This window comes from Crassostrea angulata, chromosome 4 (genome assembly GCF_025612915.1).
Source record: "Crassostrea angulata isolate pt1a10 chromosome 4, ASM2561291v2, whole genome shotgun sequence".
Classification (NCBI taxonomy): domain Eukaryota; kingdom Metazoa; phylum Mollusca; class Bivalvia; order Ostreida; family Ostreidae; genus Magallana; species Magallana angulata.
This window is the reverse complement of record NC_069114.1, coordinates 27,105,404-27,112,550: the sequence shown is the minus strand read 5'-3', so window position 1 is coordinate 27,112,550 and position 7,147 is coordinate 27,105,404.

The following is a 7,147-nucleotide window of genomic DNA, read 5'->3' as shown; positions in this document are numbered from 1 at the left end:
CCACCTTTATCATATTAAATGAAAATCATACTTTATGATCTTGGATATTCATGGATTCTGTTTTGACACAATATCGTATATCATCTGTTAAAAAATTGTATGACAATCATATGTTCATATGTAAATCAATACAATAATATAAAATTAAATATTGCATCCTATCATATTTACAACATATATCATATAATACAATAAAATACCACAATAAACAATGATGAGATATGATATTGTTACGTATCATATGACATTGTATTGTGTTATACGTTATTGTATTTGATCACATAATACAATATCATAACATATAAAACAATATAGTATTATATTACAATATCATATTACATAATAACGTTGAAACATATGATATTTTATTGTATAATATAGTATGATATTGTATGATGCTGTATCATTTTTGAAACATAATATGATATTGTATCATATGATACGATATAATTTGATACAACATTGTATCATATCAAATGATACAATATTATGTGATAAAGTAAAATATATAATACAACAATATACATATTGTATCATGTACAATAGCATACAATACATTTCATGTGATGTGACTATATATCATATTATAAACCAATATCATATTATACAATATCGTATGATACGATATTATATAATATTACAGTATCATATTATACAATTTCATGTGTCTATATAACAGAAACTTATATTGTATTATACAATATCGTATGATACAATATTATAGAATATACAATATTGTATCATAGGATACAATATTATAATTTGCAATATCTTATGTAATAGTATCATGTGATAAAATAATAAATTAATAATACAATATAATATTATACAATATTGTATCATAATATACAATACTATACATAACAAAATCATGTTACAATATCATAACATAAAATAAATATCAAAAAAATTGATACAATATCATATTGAATTATATAACTTTTTATAATATTACATATGATATCATATTGTATCATATTAAACAATATTGTTTCATACCATACAATACTATATCATAGGAATCATGTTATATCATTTATCAACAAACACATCTATCTATTGAGCAGGTTTGAGTGAGGTAGGATATTTCTATCGCATCCTTGATAATGGAGATCAGGCTCTGCATCTGAAGCAACCTCTGCCTTTCATTTATAATATAGTTAAATCAACTATGCAAGCTATCATCTATAAAACATGTGACCTGTTCCAAAAAAACTAAACCTCATCCAGCATCCGAAACCTATGGCTCAGATTCAGCATTCAAGTCTGTCAGGTGCATCAGTATACATAAGACGCATCTCCATGCAAGTTTGGTGAAGTTCAGACCAGTAATAACTAAGATATCATCATCAGAGGGCACTAGCAATTAAAACCTAAACCTGCTCCAGCATCCGCAACCTATGGCTCAGATTCAACATCCATGCCTGTCATGTGCATCTGTATCATAAGACACACCATCCATTCAAGTTTTGTGAAGTTAGGACCTGTAATAACTAAGATATATTTTTTAACATCCTTGATAATGGAGATCAAGCTCTGCATCTGAAGCTTCCTCTGTGATTCATTCATATTACAGTTTAATTAACTATGCAAGTTTGAAATAGTACCGGTACTATTATCTATTAAACATGTGACCTGTTCCAAAAAACTTAACCATATCCAGCATCTGAAACCTATGGCTCAGACTCAGCATTCAAGCCCGTCAGGTGCATCAGTATCATAAGACGCACCATCCATGGAAGTCTGGTGTAGTTAGGACAAGTAACGACTAAGATAAAATTATCAGAGGGCACCTGTTTCAAAAACTTTAACCAGCTCTAAAAACCTTAACCTCCTCCAGCATCCAAAACCTATAGCTCAGATTCAGCATTCAAGCCTGTCTGGTGCATCAGTATCATAAGACGCACCATCCATGGAAGTCTGGTGAAGTTAGGACAAGTAGTAACTAAGATATAATCATCAGAGGGCACCTGCAACAAAAACTTAAACCAGCTCTAAAAACCTTAACCACCTTCAGCATCTGTAACCTATAGCTCAGATTCAGCATCCAAGCCTGCCTGGTGCATCAGTATCATAAGACACACCATCAATGCAAGTTTGGTGTAGTACGGACCAGCAGTAACTTAGATATTGCTATCAAAGGGCACCTGCAACAAAAACTTTAACCTGACCCAAAAACCTTAACCTCCTCCAGCATCCGAAACCTATTGCTCAGATTCAGCACTCAAGCCTGTCTTGTGCATCAGTATCATAAGACACATCATCCATGCAAGTTTGGTGAAGTACAGACCTGCAGTAACTTAGATATTGCTATCAAAGGGCACCTGCAACAAAAACTTTAACCTGGTCCAACAACCTTAACCTCCTCCAGCATCTGAAATTTAGGACTCAGATTCAGCATCCAAGTCTTTCAAGTCCATAAGTAGGTCCAGATGCATCATCCATGCAAGTTTGGTGAAGATAGGACAAGTAATAGCTTAGATACAGGACCTGCAACAAAAACTTTAACCAGGTCCGGACGCCGACGCCGACGCCGACACCGACGCCGACGCCGAGGGTATAGCATAAGCTCCCCCTGACTTCGTCTCGGTGAGCTAAAAACCCACTATCATTGTAGAACGTACTGTTATAACATCGCATATGAACAAACCACAAACTGTAGTAGATCGTGCAGTAACAGCATGCAGGCACGTAGCATCGGGGGGGGGGGGGGGGGGGGGGCAGGGGGCCTGCCCCTCCCCCCATTTTTTGCACAGAAAAGATTTTTCTTAAATTTACGTACAAAAAATTGAATTAACATGGAGTTGCCCCCCCCCCCCCACTTTTCTGTGACCATGTAAAAATTGAATTAAAAATAAGAAAATAAACAGTGAATTGAATTGAAAAGTATACCCCCCGCCCCCATGGGCATGGACTTATAACACGACTTTATGGTCTTACTTTCTTCGATTTACCATCACTTAATTATTGTGTTGGCTTTAGAACGGCCAATGTCGACTCTAAGATGCAGAAAAGTTGCACTCTGTATGAACAACACACGTTTTCGATGAGCAGACGAAGTAAGGCGGTGCTATCTATGCAAGATAATGCTGGTACTTTAAAAATACTTTCAAAGAATATTTAAAACCTTCTTTTATGTTTTATTGATTGTAGTTTCTTAAGTCTATTCTTTTTTACAAACATATTATTATAATGTGTTGTTTGTACGTGCAACCTGAATGCCCTGATCGGAAAGTAACCGACCGCAAGTTTCTCGGCCGGTATATATATATATATATATATACAAACATATTATTATAATGTGTTGTTTGTACGTGCAACCTGAATGCCCTGATATATATATATATATATATATATATATATATATATATATATATATATATATATATATATATATATATATATATATATATATATATATATATATATATATATATATATATATATACTGTAGAAGTACTTTTGTCCGCGTGGTATTCATTTACGCTATGAACGCGGGCACAAATTTTCCGCGGAATTTTTTCCCAGTGTACTTAAAGTGCATTTTGGAATTGCATTATGTGAATAAGGATACTATTAATCGGAAGTTACTACTTTTTAGAACACTTGCATATACGTGTACCCAATGTATATCGTTTTTATCTATGCAAACTGTCAAACAAATTTGTATTGAGAATTCACATAATAAATAATTTAATCTCCTAAAGATTTGAATTTTCTGTAAATTTACTTACATCAAATTTAAACTTCTCCAAGCTTGAGATAACGGCACGTGTCAGACGACAAATAGCCCCAAGCGGGTCTGTCTTTCAATGACCCAATTAACTACACGCCAAGACCCGTGTTTTTACTGCAATTTTTAGATCCCTTTGTGCTCTGATTTTTAATTGATTAAAATGATCAACTCATAATTTAAACGACATGAGAACCAATAAATTGACAGTTAATAAAGATTAAATGGTGTTTCAGACGATTTTAGCCAGCGTCGTAACATCTTGACGGCTAACTAATGACTACCGACCAGTGCACAACCGATAATTACTGTTCAATGTGAACAGTTCTTACAATTCAAGTCCAAAGTTTGACAAATTCTAGGTAATGAAAATCGCTCAGAACTATATCATCGTCGGAAACCCACGGCCAGTCTCGCGTAAGCGTATGCGAGACTGGCCGTGGGTTTCCGACGATGGAACTATAATTAATAGTTATTCAAATGATTTTTTTTTTCGTTCAAAGAATCCGCGTAAATATTTACCCACGGATTAAATTGATATTGTGGTTCCGCGGAATTATGACCCCGTGGAAAAAAATACGTCTACAGTATATATATATATATATATATATATATATATATATATATATATATATATATATATATATATATATATATATATATATATATATATATATATATATATATATATATATATATATATATATATATATATACACACACACCAGTGGGAGTTGAGAAGCGATCGAAACTAATATGCCGACCAAATTCTCTTATGAAGTTTTGTCAGCTGAAGAGTTATTATAATAGGAGTAGGAAGCATTCACAATTATGTTGAAATTCTTGACCTGGTGTAAGGGGGGGGGGGGGGAGTTCTTTGATCAAATTGTTAGTATATATAGTGTATAATATACGTTACAGTAATTCTATTAAGATCTCCTCTACTACTAGGCATCTAGCAGGCAAATCGAGTGCATTGGTTATTATGGGGAAAAGGGGGGGGGGGGGCTTCTACCAAGGGGATCAATTTTGAGTAACAGACCTAGAAAAAAAAATTTGATTTAGCTTTGAAATGTCATTTTCCTACTTGAATGTTCATCAGTCATTGTATAAATTCGAATTCGAATTGAATTTCATAGCAAGAGACCCAGTTTTTAGCTCACCTGAGCTGAAAGCTCAAGTGAGCTATTCTGATCACATTTTGTCCGTCGTCCGTCTGTCCGTCTGTCCGTCTGTCTGTCTGTCCGTCTGTAAACTTTTTACATTTTGAACTTCTTCTCTAAAACCGCTTATCCAATTTCAACCAAATTTGGCACAAAGCATCTTTATGTGAGGGCGAATATAAATTGCAAAAATAAAAGTCCGATCTGTATTCAAAGCGGAGAAAACCTTGAAACTGTAGAAAAAGGGGGGTGCATTTTTAAAAATCTTCTTCTCAAGAACTAGTGATTCCAATTCAACGTAGTTTAGCATAAATTATCCTTATGGGAAGGAAAATATAAATTGCAAAAATTAAGTGCTAATTCTGTGTCGAATTTGAGTTATTACGAAAATAATAATAAAGGAAATGCGTGTTTCAATCAGTTTAATAGCTTCGGGTTCGGCATCCGGTAATCCGGCATCCGGTAAAATGGGTAGGCAAGACTTGGTCTGGGCAAAACAAAGATTGGCAGATATTAATCTGCCAATCTCATTAAAATATCAGGATATTTGATGGACTAGTATATTTGTATTCGCTGTAAATATTGCTGCAAAATAATGCGTATTTGGAATTGACGATTGTCGATCTGCCTTGGCTTTTATTTTGCCACGGCCCGGGTTTGCATACCCATTTTACCTAGACTCGTATTCCATACTTCTAAAACGAGGTTCTTTGTTTAAAGCAGCCATGACATTATTTAAGAAAAAGGGTCGATCTGACTATGATGAATTTGCTTGTTGTGCAACAGTTCGCGTATGAAGGGAAATTTTTGAAACATGCAAAATATATCGTTGCCGATTTTGTGAAGTAAATTGAGGCTAAATAGTTCAATGCGTTGACAGTTTTCACACATGACGTTGGTGTTAGCTTGTTCCGATTTTCGTTTCGTTTTCATTATTTCTGCTTGTAACCTGGGAACACTCGTCTGTATTATTTCGTGATTTTTACGTATCAAATCAAACAGAGACTTTGGTAAATCAAACAATTAACTGTTTACCTGCGCAAATTAAGCAAAATCTGATGTATCAAAAAATAATGAAATACAATTCATTCTACCGGTAATTCGATCGGCATTATCTTTTGCGTAATGGTAGATTAATGCAATAGGTTTTGTTGCGATGCTCGGCATTTTCTCGAGTTTATTCAATTTAAATAAAGTTTGACATTGCTGACGGAAATATGTAGGTATATACATGTATCTATATGATTCATTTCGAAAAAATAAATTGTGTTCTTTTTTTGTTATAGTGAATGTTTCTTGTGTTTAATTGTTTTCAATTTCTATTTACTAACCATATTTGAGTGTTAAGCTTCAAATTATAAGCAAGATACAGAGATTTGCTCACAATTCTATGTTTGTACACAGATCTTAAAAACTAAAGATTAAAAAAGTAAAAAATTTGTCAATATTTATTGAGAAAATTTTCAAAGTCTGTTCGTTCAGAAACCAACTTTAACATCTTATTGTATTGTAAACTTAACATTTTTTCGTCATTATTACTCCTACTGTACATGTGATCCTTCACTGTGTTTGTGTACATTTGTATAAACTGATTTTGAACCTCAAATACCAGTGAACTGGTATTGAGTGAATAAAAGAATATAAAATCTTAGGCCATTCTTTTTTTCCATTTTAAATGCTGAATAGGAAATACCAAGTTAAAAATCATAAGCTGAATGTAATAAACTCATGTGAACAAAATATGAATCAAACCTAGGCGAACTGTGAGCTCTGTATCTTGCTTATAATTCTACAATTGACGCTGAAATTTTGGTTGAACATTAGAAAATCTCTATGAATTAGAGTATGTTAAATACTTGTACAAACAAAATAAAAGAATGATACTGTGAAATCATTAGATTTCGTGGTGGCTCATTTTTCGTGGAATTCTTGGGTACCTCTCATCCATGAAATAACATCCTTCACGAATTGATGAATTAGGGTAATAAAGTCATATTCCCTTTTGTAGATATATATGAAAACACGAAATTACGTCCCCACGAATCTGTAAAATTTAAGTCATCCACGAAAATTGGCCCCCACGAAATTTAATGATTCCACAGTATTCTGTATATATCTACTCTCCCTCTCTTTATACAATAAATAATGTGAAATCTACATCAATTTTGATAGTTTTTCAGACACGAGTAAATAAAAACGACATCTTTAAAACAGTTTCCATATTTCTGACACATTTCTGTTGCGGGGATAA